At 49.5% G+C, this 15,069-nt stretch overlaps 1 protein-coding gene across 1 annotated transcript in view; it reads right to left on the reverse strand.

The window, feature by feature from the left end:
• Positions 1-15,069, reverse strand: part of LOC147683639 (uncharacterized) — a 67,190-nt gene that overhangs the window by 26,193 nt on the left and 25,928 nt on the right. The window lies entirely within an intron of this gene.

Here is a 15,069-nt window from a genome sequence, read left to right on the forward strand (position 1 = left end):
TCAGTGGGCGCTGCCCTGTACTTTTTGTCGATACGTGGGTTGACGACTCTTGCCCGGGTGGGCTCCTTGAAGACCTCTGGCGCATGTTTTAACACCCCTTTTAACATTGGCAGGTCTTTGACACCTTCTCAGTTGCTGAGAAAACTGTAAACAGGAAATGGACGTCCACGGGGTCAGCATGGAGCTCGACGTCATGATTGGCTGCCGCTCTTTCAATTAGAGCATTGAAAGCTGCAGAGTCCTCAGTTGGGGAAGTCTTTGCTGAGAAAAGCTGAGGCTCCTGGCCTGAATGCGGGTCCCCAGGGTCGCCACCAGCAGACCAAGGCTCAGTGCCATCCTCAGGGTCCGAGTAGACTGGATAGGCATACTCATCCTCGTCGTTACCATCACCCTCCTCAACATTGGAATGAGTGGGTGAAATTTCATGGCCTTGAGGTGATGCAGGCTCCATAGGGGCCGAGGCACACGCAGAGTCCACCTTTTTCTTAAGGGGAATTTGGAAATGTTCCAATGCCGGTTCAGGGGTGATCTTCCTTTTAAGGAGAGAGAGCTTGCTGGTGTTGGCGTCGATGATCACCTCTCGACGCTCTTCCTCAGCCAGTGGTTGGTGGAGTGGGCTTGGAACCACCGACGATGCCTTCGGCGTCGAAGAGAACTTCAAGGGCACACCGGCCCCAGGTTTCGCCGTGAAAGCCTTCGGCGCCGTCTTAGGCGGCAACGTGAACAGAATCGGCGTTGTTGTTTTCACCGTCTTTTGGATAGGCTTGGGCGGCATAGTGTCCTTCGGCTCGACTGCCGCAGTCCCCTCTGTAATACGCTGAAGGGACTCCGTGACCTTTTTAGTGAACGAGGCGGAGGGACGCACCGACTCGAGAGATTCTTCTGAAGCCGGTTTTGGTGCGGCGACCAATGACGCAGTCTTCGGAGCCGACGCAGCTGACCCCTTGGCCTTGTCGAGCGGAAGCGTGGCAGTGAGAGACTTGGGGTCGTCCTGCAGCCTCTTTGTGGCCTTCTTATGGTCGTCGACCTTCTTGGTATTGATGCGACTCTTAAGTGCGTCGACCAATTTTGGCTCCGACGTAGCCGCGTCGGCCGATTTCACCTTCGGCTTCGATCCCGCAGTCTTCAGTCGGCGTCCCCTACCTCCTCGACGACTTCATCGAAATCCTCGTCCTCCGCGTCGTAGTCCTCCTCTACCTCCGACGCCGGGTTAGATTCCGTGATATCTTGGATAGTTTCGTCGCCGACATCCTCCGCGTCGAAGATGTCCGTCGGAGAGGGTGCCGATCGCTGGGCCTGCAGTCGTGCAGCTCGGCGGAGCTTAAGTGTCTTCTTCGACCGGAACTTGGAGCAGGCCATACACTTGGCCTCGTCGTGGTCCGGCGACAAACACTTATTGCACACTGGGTGCACGTCGATATGTGGGTACTTTGAGGCACACACCGGGCACCTCTTAAATGGACTTCGTTCCATGATGAAGAAGTCTAGAGCGTCGTGTAGGCCCGTCCCCGCCGAAAGCACGCGGAAGGCCAATGTTGGTTCGGAGTCGATGAAACTAACGAACCCGAACGATAACAATACTGACGCGAGTCCTAAAGACCTTTTGGTCTCGAGTAAAAGAAGTTAAACAACTATCGATTCCGACAGAGGGAACCGAAACACATCCGAACCCAATGGCGGAAAAACACAATCTGGGGATGGAGTCGATGCCCATGCGCACTGTAGTCCAGGGGAGGAGCCACCTATCTCGTGATACTTCGAAGACTCTTCCAGGACAACAATGTGCAATCATCCGGACCCAACACTAGGCGGCGATCTATGCACAGATATGAATTCAGCAGCCCACATGCCTCGAACTCACCTTTGTCCAAATAGGGACACTTACTTCTAAGTCAGGATAAGGGGATTACACTCCTAAATAACCCCTGCTCACCCCCTTGGCAGCTTGGCTCGAGTAGACAGGCTTATCTCAGAGGCAGTGTGTTAAGCATTTATGAATATACACAGTAATACAGTGAAAACACTACAGATGGACACAACACAGCTTTTATAAAAATAAGTATTCTATATATAGACTAAACACAAGACCACAAACGACAAAAAATCCACAATACTGTACTTAAAGTTGACTTAAAGATGGTAAAAGTTACTTCGTTCAAGTTGATGGTAAATGCAACAAAGTTCTCAACTAAGTACCTGGATGCGTAACTCAAAGTGAACAAAAGGCTCGCAAAAGGGGAGATGCGTCGGGTCCGTGATGTAGGGGAAATAATGCGTCGTGCCTCAATGCTTGAGCAGAGAAGGGGATGCGTCGTGATCCTTACCGGTGTGGCGATGATGCGTAGATTCTAGGGTTGCGGGCCAGTTGCGATGCGCAAGATGGCGCCTTGATGCGTTGCGATATTCCTGGTGCGATGCAAGAAGATGGAACCCTTGAAGCGACGACGCAGGGATGATTATGCATAGGCGCCCTGGCAGCCTTGCGACTACTCAGTACTTTGGAGCTGCGACAGGCCCTGCGACACGCTTCTCCGGTGATGCAATGGCCACTCTCTCGATAGCGTCACGCTTCTCTGTAGATCAAACTCCTAGAGCGTCCTTGGTTCTTCTCCTTGGCAAAAGGTTTCTTGTTCCCAGAAGTGATCTAAAGTTCTTGGGTCTGAGTCCCAATATTTATACCACCAAATCCTTTGTTCTCTGAAGGCAGAGATGCCTCTGCCTAGTCCAAACCAGTTCCTGAGCGCTCTGTTTACGGGACTCCTTCTTTCCTTTCACAGTGCAGGGCAGAGACATCAGCCGCACCCCAGGGGGTGGAGCCAGCATTGTGGAGGAAAGGCCCAGCCCTATTCAGGTCCCAGGTGCAACTCCTCCCTCCCATCTGGATGCAGATCTTCCTATTCACCACTGGGCTGACTCATTCTGTCTCTTGGAATCCCCCAGCCCTGTCACTCAAACTCCTGACAAGGAATACACAACCTGGCAGAGGCTGGCTTTGGATAGTTAGACAAGAAAATACCTACTTTATAATTGGTATATTCAAACACAATGTTAAAACCAACTTTACTAAAAGATGTATTTTATCATTCGGAGTTCAGTCATACTAAATTCGAATTTATACCATGTTCCATGAGTCAGTTAGGATTATGAAATGTAATAATCTAACTGCCCATTCTGTCCTATGGAGAACAGGTAGCCTTGCAATTGTAAAAAAACGAAAATGGCTGAAATTCACGATTAGGACATGCTACACACACCAGGGCATGTCCTACCTTATACTTACAATGCAGCCTGCCCTTGGGCCTACCATAGGGGTGTCTGATATGAAGCAACGAGAAGGTTTAGGGACTGGCAAGTGGGTGCTCTTGCCAAGTCGACATGGCAGTCACAGACTGCACACAGGCCTTGCAATGGCAGGTCTGAGACACACTTTACCAGCAGCTTCTGTGGGTGGCACAACCAGTGCTGCAAGCCCACCAACAGCATTTCATTTACAAGCCCTGGGCACACATGGTGCACTGTACCAGGGTCTGACAAGTAAATCAAATAACCCAATCATGGAATCACTAATTAGTACACCAATTTAACATAGGGAGCACTTCCACTGTGGCATTGACTAGCAGTGGCACAGTGCCCAAAGCATATAACCAGCAAAACCATATCAAAACAGAGGAGGTAATCCGACAAAATGGAAAGGAGACTTACGCCAACTATGCCAGGTCTAACACATTGATTTACATATATGACTGATTGGCTCTATGTAAAGGGGTTGTGGAGTGTTTTGACACCCTACCCTGGTATGAGTGGCGCTTCAGAATTAATTTAATGCATTCTAAAGAGTGTTTATGGAGACTTAACAGGCCCTGTTAGGGGTTGGTGGTGAGGGAATCAGTGGCAGAGGTGGTCATTCGGGAGCGCCAACAAACATTTTCGCACAGGGCGCCACCAGTGGTAAAGTAGGAACTCGTATCCATTGTGATGCCATGATTGCAGCTAATTTTCTGGTCCGTGAGGTGATGCTCCAGTAGGGCATTCCTGAGGAGATCACATTTGATTTTGGCACACACATTTCTGACAATAATATCTTCTCCCACCTCACCACTTTGTTAGGAATGATACACAAACTCTTGATAGCTTACCACCCCCAAAGTAACAACATCCTGGTATGCTTAAATTACCTCTTAAAATACAAAATAAGTAAACTGTGTGTAACTTTGGAAAATAAATGGTTGGACTGTCTCCCATTAGAAATGCTCACTTTGAGAAACACCCCAGGGTCTGACCACAAATTGAACCCACATCAGATAGTGACAGGGAGAAGGAAGAACATCATTGAGCTACTAACTAGACATAGGTGGCAGACAGAGTGCACCTAAAATAGTACAAACTGAAATGTATGTTTATTTCTCTCATCTAACACAATTGTCAAAGCGTCTCTAAACAGGGTACACTGAAGCGGACACACACATTTTCACCCTCCAGGTGACGCTCCTCCAGTGCATGACCAACAGACACCCTTGCTATTGGGAACTCCAATTTGCATCAGAAAAGTTCACCAGTGGGTAGATTCTGAAAGCACAGTTATCTGCAGTGAAGAATTTGCAGCTACAAGCAATGGGTTTCTTTCTCACTCCAACATCTGACTGGCACTAGCTGAGCCATCCATCCCTCCCTTTGGACACCGAGCAGGAAAGAGAGGGGGTAGAACAGGAGAAGCAACCGGAGTAAAGCCTCCCTCCACCGCTTCAACAAGAGACACTTAACTTATGCTCTTTAATTTTATTTTTTCTTCTCTGTGCGCTAATACTGATGTTTTTTAGCCATTGTCTATTTCTATTTCTTTTATCCTACATTAACTATCATGCGTATGCGCAGAACAGCTGATTATGATATTGACCATTATCCTCTCTACAAGATATGTGGTACCAGGAACCAGCACATGCATAGTATACGCAAATCCACAGCTAATACCAGATGTTATGTATGCTCCCTCATCCCCCATTTTTGCTTTTTTTAAACAAACTTGGAGCATTTGTTGATAAAAGCATATTGGTCATGCTATGCGCAATGTAGCATATAATAATACCCTTGCCATATATAACATGTCTACTTATGCCAAACATCAATTCACTGAACTCCTCTTTTTCTGACTGAGGGCTTCTCCCTCACATTCATAGTCCAATGCTTATATGGAAAATGCTACTTACCAGTATGCATCTGTTCTTGGCATGTAGAGCTGCAGATTTCTACACTTTGCATTAGATCGCCACCTGGTGTTGGGCTCGGATGATTGCATGTTGTTGTCGTCTTGGAAGAAGTCTTTGTAGTCACAAGATAGGTGACTCCTCCCTTGGATGATAGTGTGCATGGGTGTAGGAGAGTAGGGTCTACTTTCCTATGGTCACCCCAATTTTTGCTTTTTGCTTCACTGGTTTTCGACTTAATGTGGCTGTGGGCCTGCTAATCAGACCCACAGCCTGCTGTACTCTCTCTAAATTCACAGACATGTACTATAGGTACATAACCAATTTGGTACTGGACACCTTGTCAGCCCCTATACAGTGCACTATAGGTGCCAAGGGCATAGGTGCATCCTAGGCCTACCAGGGGCTGCAGCATATCTTTTGCCACCCCTGGCTGGTCCTTAAATTGACACAACTGGCTGATCACTCAACTGGGGCAAGGTGGTGTAATCACCCCTTGCTTAGATATAGTATACCTATATCAAAACCTACAACTGGACACATATATACCTCTAAGTCACTCCTATGGCAGGCCTTAACAATCCTGGAGGCAGAGTGCTTGGTTTTATGTGAGATGGTGCTCTAGCATGAGCTGAGCCTGTCTGCAGCTGTCGGGAACTCCTCCCTTAGCTGTTCCGGGATATTGCCATACCATATACTATTAAGTGCATTATAATCCTCGCGGTTATGTGCTAACTTTGGTTTGGCTTTATCAAAACATGTCGTGTAAGGTGTCATACGATTTGGAATACAACCCCCTCGCCAGTCCTGACGACGGGGGTAGAATTCCACCCTTCTAGAGGGAGAAGACATGTTACTTTACTGAAACGCTGTAAATCCTAACCACAGCCTCAGCATCACAAAATGGATGCTGCTGCCACCGACACGAGTCTGACCTCCTGCTGCTGACCGAAACGTGGCAGAGGAGGCCTGGACAAAGGGTTTCCTGTCGCAGGGAGGTGCTACACCTCCCCAGACAGGAGATAGTGGATTGGGGCAGTGAGGGCTGAAAGAAACTAGACACTGCATCGGGAGCACATGGCTTCCCCTATTATAATCTAGTCAAACCGGTTCTGGGGCTCACCAGCCCCAGTCCTGGGGCAAAACTGGACAAAGGGAAAGGGGTGTAACCACCCCCTTCCCTGGCCCCACCCATAGGAGGGACCTAGCAGGTAATCAAGCCCACTAGTTTGGAATAAATGTGGGAGCAGTGCCAGCGCACATCAGATTATCCTGACTGAAACTTTGATACAGAACTCTGGACTCTTCGAAATCCCACTCGACGTGGAAGACTGAAGAATCTCCCTTGTGGTCAAGGAGTGACCACCCTGTGCAAACAGGCACCATCCTGCGCCTCACTGTTTGCTTTGTTGCAGTTCCTGCCGGAACTCGAGCGACAGATCGACAACACCCAGCTTTCCCGCCTTCCAACACCCCGATCCACGGTCCCAGCGAATCTGAGACCCGTGGAGGCGACCTGAAGCGTGGGGCCGGCCATCTTGGACAAACCACGAAGTGCTGACAGTGCAGCTCCCGAGGCTCCCTCGACGCTGTGCATTGCGGTTTGAGAAACCCCAGCCACGAGCAGCTTTTGCACCAAAGCTACCCCCTTCCACACTCTACGAGTGCTGCGTGGGGCCCTTCTGCATTTTGCTGCTCGACGCATTGGTCCGGTCGCTTGCCCGTTGGCTAGTGGCCCCCAGCACCGACGAACCTTTAAATTTGCTCTGCCAGTCCGGTTGGTCTGGACTGGCCCACGCTCCCCTGAAAAGGAGCACCCGTTCTGTCCGAGTAAGAAGCGATCTTCGAATCCTGCGTGGGTTGCGCTTGCCAAGGTTTGTTTGCTCCAATCCGGAAGCCGACACCGCCGACAGCGAGAGCCTTCGTGGGACAGCTCGTGATCCACTCCTTGACATCCTCGGTGCCCCAGAGTCCACGTGGCAGCGGAGACCAGCTTCACGACAACCACCTGATTGCGCCCGACATTGCCTGGTTCCTTCCTGGTTCCACCCAGGTCACTTCTGAGTGACCCAGACTCTGTCCCCTCTGCTTTCAGGTACTCTACATATTCGATCCACCCTTGGATCCAACCGGTCTCTTTTCTTCAGGACGCCTACGGCATCATCATCTCCAGGCACCATCAGACTGAGTGACGAAACCAGACACACTTTGGCACCTATGCACCCGTTTCCTGTGGGTGAGGTAACTCGTGAACGCCGGTGCTCCTGCATTGGTACACACCTCTAGTGTCTAAGTCTAAAGTTAGGTAATTCTAGTCCAGTCGGAAGACTCCTTTAACAGTAACTTTGTAACTTTTACGCACCATTGACTTTGCATTGGTGCATGCGTGTGCTTTAAGCGCTGCACCCGAGTCCCGCGGGCTTTTCCAGATTTCACCACTGCTAGTTCCGAATAGCTCCAGCGATTCCCAAGGCCTCAGGCCTTACCGCTGTTCGAGTAGTGATACTTATACCAGTATTTTAGTATATGGTTTGAGTGGCCCCTGGGCCTCATCCATAATTGTGCAACTTTCATATGTTTTACTGTGCTTTAGTTTAAACGCTTGTGCGGCTAGACTCAAAGAGTTTAGAGGATTATTCTGAGAATAAATACATATATTTTTATAATATATAACTTGTGTGGTGTCCTTTCATTTGATATTACAGGATTGTGATTGGTAAAACAGCTGGCTTCACATGCCCTCTTGAGTTAAGCTTTTAAGGCTGCTTAGTCCATGCTACCCTTAGGATAGCTTGTCTATAAGGTTGACTTACAACCATCACCATAAGGGATTGTTTGGACTGATACAAGGTGCCCCCAGAATTGGAGACATCATATTATCAGGCCAACTTCTCACAATGGGCATTGTTTTTCGCCATGATGGGAAATGATGGAGTCAGTAGAAAGAAAGAAAGGATGTCCATGCGTGTATATCTAATTAAGAATTTAGGTCCCGCATCTCGGCTCAACTTGTGTGCTGGGACTGAGGAGGAGGGGCCGGGTCATCCTGAACTGCCTTGGGGTGTGTGGCTGGTGCAGCAGGGCTGCGAGCGGTGTGATCAGGGACTCCATCTCCCAGGAGTCCCTGACAGCCTGACCCGCTCTCCCTGCTTGCCCCGCACACCTCCTGTCACCTCCCCCTATATTTTACAGGCCATAATCCCCGCTGCGCGGGAGCTTCCCAGGAGAAGCCCGGGACAAGGGCGGGACCGTCTGTGGCTGTCCTTGATCGGGCGAGGTTGGGTTGGGCCACCCCCCCTGGATCTGTTGTATCATACCACCCTGCCTTTGGTTTAATTAATCATGTCTCTACGCTCTGGTAAGGTACTCACTGTTCAGTTGCAGACGTCCAAGGGGGTGGTATCTGGGCCTTTGGACGCCTTTATCACTAGGGCAACAGGCATATTGGAAAAAGAGATAGCTATGGTTGAAAAAAGGCTCTCTATTGATCTAGTTAGTGGGAAACATTCTTCGTTAGGCTTAATTGCTACAATAGCCAGTCCTGAGGCACAGGCACCGAGTGCTAGTCATCACTTTGTCATAGCTCCGGTGGATGTGCATTGTGAGGCGGGGGGGGGGGGGGGGGGGGGGGGGAGGGCTTGTCTCTGATCTCCTCCGATATTGATACAAATCCTGGCAATTCACACGGTAGTGGGGCTGAGGATTGTGTGCTTCTGGCTAGTCAATCTCTGCCGGATTCATCCTTCGATGAGGTCCCCATGAGAAACTCATCGCGCAAGAGGAAGATGTAAGAGACGCCAGAGGGGAGGTGTCACCAAGATCCCAAAAATGAATGGCCTACCCCAGCTAACCATTACTCCCGAAGTAACTACTAATCCACTCCCTGTCCTGGTTATAAATGATTTCCTGCGTCCTCCCAACATCCCTTTTGGGTCTTCAGATCCCTGTCCCACGTGTCATAATAGTGATGATGGCTTGTTGGGTAAAATAGAAGTTTTATTTAAATCCCTTTTACAGCCCGTTCTGTAAAGAGCTAGAGCGATGGCCTCAAAATTAGATGCTCTTGAGAATCTTGCTAATACCAATACTGGGCTTTTTAAAAAACTAGTCAATCCACAAAGTGTCCTGGCAAATCCTATCCCCTCTAGTAATCTCAAATCAAAGGGAGCAGTGGCTACAGGTGAATTATTTTCCATAGTATCTGCTATGCCAGCACCCATCAGGCCAGCCCTGAATAAGCCTGAAGGGACGGGGGCAGGGGGGAAGAATTGTGAATAATGACAACACACCCATATTGGCCACAACTCCAAAGGTCACGAAGAAGGCTAGCACCAAACCTAACTTCTTGCGTCAGCCGAGTATCTCAGGGACTTCTTTTTGTTTTGGTGCCGAGGGAGCAGGTGGTATCGGCACATGCAGTTTGCTCGGTATGGAGCTACCGGAAGGCTTCATTATTTTCTTCCCAGCGGGGTCGATGGCGGGACTTTTGAAGTGTTTTTTCGGTCTCGACTGGGCCCCGCAGGTGGAGTGTTGACCTTTGCCTTCGATTTTGGAGTTTGGGCTGAGGCTGGGGCAGTGGTACTCACGCGTTGACCTGAATGTGAGAAGTTGGCCTGATATATGATGCTCACTAGTTCTAGTGATCACCTTGTATCAGTCCAAACAACCCTTATGGGGATTGGTTGTAAAGTCAAGCTTATAGACCAGCTATCCTAATGGTAGCATGTACAAAGCAGTCTTAGGCTAAACTCTTTTGGCATGTGAAGCCAGCTGTTTTACCACATATAACCCCTTGAATACCAAGTGAAAGGACACCACACAGGTTGTTATGAAAATAAACAAGATATTTATTAACTAACATACACCTCTGAACTCTTTATGAGATCAGAGGGCTAAGCACATGACAATCTCTTAGGAAAAATATGTTTAAGTTGCACAAATTACAATGGTGCCCTAGGGGCACGACAAACCATATACTAAGTAAGTGGAATGTGAAACTCGATAAGAGTAATGGAGCTGTCCAGAGGCTGTAGGATCGCTGGGACCACGCTACACTAACTCTAGGTAAGTAATAGGAGGCCCACGGAACGCTTGTGCAGAGTGTGAACTCACACGCGAGATGCGTAACAGTGTCTATGGACAGTACAGTTCAAGTAAAAGGTGAGTACGGACAATCCTGACTATGTAGGACTAAAACGACAATGGAACTGGACACTAGGAGAGTCAAGCTACCCTTGAGCACCGAAATGCTCTTGTTACCTCACCCACAGGCTGCGGGTGCATAGGTGCGAAATCGTGTCGGGTTCCGGCGTTGAAGTCTATGGAGCCTGGAAGAAGAGATGCTGCAGGCGATCAGGAGGAAGATGTCCGGTGTGATCCAAGGGTGGATCAGTGAAGAGAAGAACCTGAAAGCAGAGGGGACAATGTTCAAAGTCGCTAGCCAGTGACTGGAGTGGAACCAGGTGTCGTCGTCGTGATAAGGTGAGGGTGGACGCTAGTCTCTGCAGCCACGTAGACCAGGTGGTGTCTTCGACGACCAGGATGGAGGCACGAGCTGTCCCACGCAGGCTCTCGCTGTCGGCGGTGTCGGATCCGGGTTTGGACTCAACAGGCCTTGGCAAAGGCAACCCACGCGGTGAGTGGAAACGGCGTCTGGAGTGGACCAGGAGGGTCCGGGGTGCTCCTCTTTTGGAAGGGAGCAAGGGCCAGTCTGGAGCAACCAGACCAGCAGTGAAGATTTCGAAGTTCGTCGTCTAGGAGGTCACTAGCCAGCCGGCAAGTGACCAGACAAAGCGTCAAGCAGCAAACAGGCAGAAGGGCCCCACGCAGATCTCGTGGATGCTGGAGGGCTGGTCTTCGGTGCAGGAGCTGCTCGGGGTCGGGGCTTCTCAGTCCCCAAAGCACTTGGACGAGGTTACCTCAGAAGTCGTGCTGGAGCAAAGTGCTGCTTCTTTCAAGATGGCCGGTCCCACGTGTCTCGTCACACCCACGGATCTCAGCTGGGCTGCAGATGTAGGTAGAGGTCGGAGAGGTCTGGGAATCCGGGTCTCGTCGGGCTCTGAAGTCTGGATCCTCGAGGGAAGACGACAAAGGGAAGCCGCTGGACGCTGATGGTGCCTGCTTGTGCAGGGTGGACACTCCTTGCCCACAAGGGAGATTTCTTCAGTCTTCTGTGGAGCAGAACGTCGAGGTCCAGAGTTTCTTCTTGTAAAGTTGTTCAGGATAATCTAATTTGGAATGGGACCAGCTCCTACCTTTATCCGGCTAAAGGGGGCTGTACTCGACTAGGTCCCTCCTCTGGGTGGGACCAGGAAGGGGGTGGTTACACCGCCTATCCTTTGTCCGGTCCTGCGCCAGAGCTGGGGCAGGAGAGCCCCAGGAACTGGTTTAGACCGGTGTATGCACAGGGACACCTTGTGTGCCCCAGGCATGTCTCATTCCTTTCAGCCCTGTCCTACCTAATACACAAAATCCTGTCTGGGGTGGTGCTAGCACCTCCCAAGGCAGGAAACCCTTTGTCCAAGCCTCCCTCGCTGGAAGGACTCCCAGCAGCAGGAGGTCAGACTTGTGTCTGTGGTGGCAGCATCCATTTTGTGATGCTGAGGCTCGAGTTAACTTTAACCGGGGTTCACAGTTACTTACATGTCGTGTCCCTCTAGAAGGGTGGAATGCTACCCCCGTCGCCAGAATTGGCAAGGGGGTAGTATTCCAATTCGTATGACACCTTACTCTACATGTTTTGATAATGCTATACCAAAGTTAGCAATAACCGCGAGGATTATAATGCACTTAAGAGTATATGGTATAGCGTTATCATGGAAACAGCTAAAGGACTTGGTTCCGAAAGCTGCAGACAGGCTCAGCTCATGCTAGAGCACCATCTCACATAATTCCAAGCACTCTGCCTTCAGGATTGATATGGCCTGCCATAGGAGTGACTGATAGGAGGATATGTGTCCATTTTAGGGTTAGATATAGGGATACTATATCTAAAGCAAAGGGTGATTACACCACCTTGCCCCAGCTGATTGATCAGCCAGTTGTGTCAGATTTGGATGGCCAGCCAGGGGTGGCATAATACATGCTGCAGCCTCTGGTAGGCCCCGAGTGCACCTATGCCCTGGGTACCTAGGGTACACTGTACAGGGACTGATAAGGTGACTCAGTATCCAATTAGATATGCACCTAAGGTACATGGTTGTCAATTTAGAGAGAGACAGCTAGGCTGTGGGTCTGATTAGCAGGCCCACAGCCAGGGAAAGTCGTAAACCAGTGAAGCAGAAAGCAAAAATCGAGGGTGACCATAGGATTGCAGACCCCACCCTCCTACACTGAAGGTATGGAGTCATCTGCCTCGGATACGATCTGGAGATCATCTGAATCTTCCTCCGAGACACATGGGCCTTCGTCGAAGATATCCACTGATTCCGGCACTGATCTCTGCATGTCGCGTCGATGGGCCCTCCGATCCGGAATGGTCTTTTTTGATCTAAAGGATGCACAGGCTGTGCAGCTGGATTCATCGTGATCTGGCGATAAGCACAGGTTACAGACCTCGTGATGGTCACTGTGTGGAAATTTTGCTCCACACTCTGGCATCTTTTGAATGGCGTCCTTTCCATGAGTGTAGGCCTCACGACGTGGGTAGGCCCAATGGCCCGCGTCGACGACCGGAATCGAGCTGACTAAGTCTAGTCGATATTTATTGGTATCGAAAGTTGTTTGATGAAGTTTGAAGAAAGTACTTGAAAAGTAGATTTCGAACCTGAGCGTAAAAGTTTCATCCGAACCCAGTGGCGGAAAAAAACCAATCTAAGGATACACGCCCTTCTGCCTCCCCGGGACCTGTATCAGTTCCAGTTTTATCTTAATTAGATATACACGCATGGGCATACTTTCTTCTTTCTACTAACTCCATCATTTCCCATCATGGCGAAAAACAATCTAAGGATGGAGCCGATGCACATGCGCACTATCGTCCAAGGGAGGAGTCACCTATCTCGTAACTACAAAGACTTCTTCCAAGACGACAACAACATGCAATCATCTGAGCCCAATAACAGGTGGCGATCTAATGCAAAGTGTAGAATCTGCAGCTAATATGCCTCCAACGTCCATTCTCAGTGTCCATGTCAGCACTCTTCCAATTTTTTCGGTAGGTGGAATGCAACATATTGGCTCAAGTGACATGCAAATTCTCTGTTTACCTCCAATTAGAAGGCAGCCGATCACTCTCCCTCCCCTACCCCACCAGGCGTGTTAATGTTCCCTTCAGGTCTACTCACTGGGGTCATCGACTCAGACGACTTAATCTCTACTTATCTGTCAGGCTCCTATTAGCTGGATGGTAACCCTACACCTTCTATCTCCTATCTCCATTCCGTCCCACCCCTGCCTTTTTATCTGGCTACTTTATGGTGCAGACTCTTGTTGGTTCTCCTGATTTCCTACATCCGTGGATTCCCTAGGTTGCTTAAGTTGCGTTCTTAGGGTCTACCATGCCACAGCTGCCTCAAGCGCCTTCTCGATACCATTGCGTAAGGACTCCCTGAGCCCTACTGCCCCCTCATATCCTGCCCAACGCTCAAACTGTTTCTTCCATCTACCCATGTGTGGGCCTCCTCTTGCCTTTCAATGACTGGTGATGTCACTCTTGGCAAGCACAAGACCCAGGTCTTGAAATTTACTCATGACCTTATTCCTAGAGGTGTGAGGGAGCCTGTGCAACAGCCACCAGAATTTCAGTCACCTCCCTTCAGAACTTTCCTATCTCAGGACAGCTCCAAAATATCTGAAAAAATTCAACTCCCTCTTCCCCACATTGAAGACAGGCAGGAGTTGTCTTATTGAAATACTTAATATGCCCTGGGGTAAGATACGCCCTATGGAATACTTAGAAATTCACCAGTTGGGAACCTAGCATTTCTAGTGCCCTTGCTGACTCGCTCTGTTAATTCTCCTCCAGGTTTCCTCTTCCATAAGTTCCCCCAGGTCCTCCCATATCTGCTGTAGCTCAGTAAGGACGGGTGTGTCATCCTACTAAGTCTCCTATATAATCATGTGACCGCCTTAAACGTCCCTGCCGCTGACACCAAGTATAGGCACCCTTCAGCTAGAGACGGCTCAGCTTCTCCCATGTTGCTGTATTGCTGCTGGTAATGCCGAATGCAATAGAAAGTCTCCTCTCAGTATGTCGTACCTCTCGCTGAATGTGTCAAAGAGCAATTGAGTGCCATCTTCATACAATGATTCCACTGTAGTTACCCCTACTGTCACAAATGTCTCCAATCGTCTCTAATCTGCTCTATGCGGCAATGCCATACATACTAGCAACAGAATTTCCGGTGCATACAGGCGCTTAATCTTAGCCCTCTGTAGGCTCCAAGCCCAGTATCTGCAAGCCACTCAACGTTCTGTAGTCATTTACCTGTCCTGAACAGGCAATCCCAGTAGTATCCTTGAGAGGATGTCCAGACTCTGGTTTCCGTCCCCTTGTCGTGCCGTTCCCCGTATCTGACTCCCGACCCATTTATTAAGCCGCGGCATCTGTGCCTTGATATGTAATGGTACTCAAAATCTCTCTCTGTTTTTTGCCTCATTAGCTCTTCAGGGTTACTCGGTCTCTCCAAGCCCCCCTTAGGAAATCCGTCACCATCGTCTGGAGCTGTCTAAATTGCTCCGCCGGGATTCCCCCCGAATACATACAATAGACTTCGAAGTGTCACCATTTTTAGGAGTGATATCCTAACCGTCAGCCACAAGGGAAGAGTCACTCAAAATTCGAAGCTTGCCTTCGTCCCCCTGATAACTTTACCCACATTGCCCTCCAGCAGATTCGCTTGATCATGAAAAATTCAGACCCACAGGT

Source organism: Lissotriton vulgaris, chromosome 11 (assembly GCF_964263255.1).
Source record: "Lissotriton vulgaris chromosome 11, aLisVul1.2, whole genome shotgun sequence".
NCBI classification, from domain to species: Eukaryota; Metazoa; Chordata; class Amphibia; order Caudata; family Salamandridae; genus Lissotriton; species Lissotriton vulgaris.